The sequence below is a fragment of the Meles meles genome, chromosome 5 (genome assembly GCF_922984935.1).
Source record: "Meles meles chromosome 5, mMelMel3.1 paternal haplotype, whole genome shotgun sequence".
Lineage (NCBI taxonomy): Eukaryota > Metazoa > Chordata > Mammalia > Carnivora > Mustelidae > Meles > Meles meles.
The window spans coordinates 32,324,070-32,324,923 of NC_060070.1; positions in this window are offsets into that span (position 1 = coordinate 32,324,070).

Here is an 854-nt window from a genome sequence, read left to right on the forward strand (position 1 = left end):
AACCACCAGTTCTCTATGCTTAAGAATCTGGTTTTTTGTCTCTTTTCTTTCTTTCTCCATTTGTTTTGTTTCTTAAATTGCATGTGAATGAAATCATATCCCATTTTCTTTCTCTGACTTATTTCGCTTAGCTGAAAAATAATGTAGTAAGCTGCTCAGAACATTGGTCTATGAACAGCTTTCAGGTGTATCCACTTATTTAGAATAGTAAGATTTACAATAAATGCAATGTCACAATGATAATAAAAATGGGAAATACAGAGTATTTCATCTTGTAAAATTAAATTATTGCATTTTGGCTTTATGTTTCTATTTGGCATCTATATGTGAATAAACATACATACATACATACGTAATAAAGAAAATTTTTTTTCACTGTTCTGCAAAACCGGTAGTCTCTGGCACTGAAACGTATTGCTGCTCTAAAATTTGCATTCCAAAAAATAAAAATAAAAATAATAAAATAAAATTTGCATTCCAATCCTAAAGGACTCCATTAAGGAAGTATTCGGCTTGGTGCAGGCAAATTTTGGTAGATCCTTGAGGACAAAATAAGCTTTATTCCTCTTCTCAATAACAGGAGAAATAACTGAAGTCAGGATATCTTATCCTTTAACGAAGTGCCATAGCGGCGGCCTGTAAAATGAAGCAACAAGATCCCACACAGGCCTAGCTCTCCTCCCCACCCGCTGAATGGATGTAGCTCACAGAAAACAGCTCGCGAGCTCTAGGCCGGAACCGGTATGAAACTCTCGCGAGAGCCTCCCGACCGCCGGGAGCCTTCTGTGAGCATTAGTTCCCGCCCCATCAGTGCGCCCACAGGCTGTCTGCTCCCCGCCGGCTGGCTTCCTCTG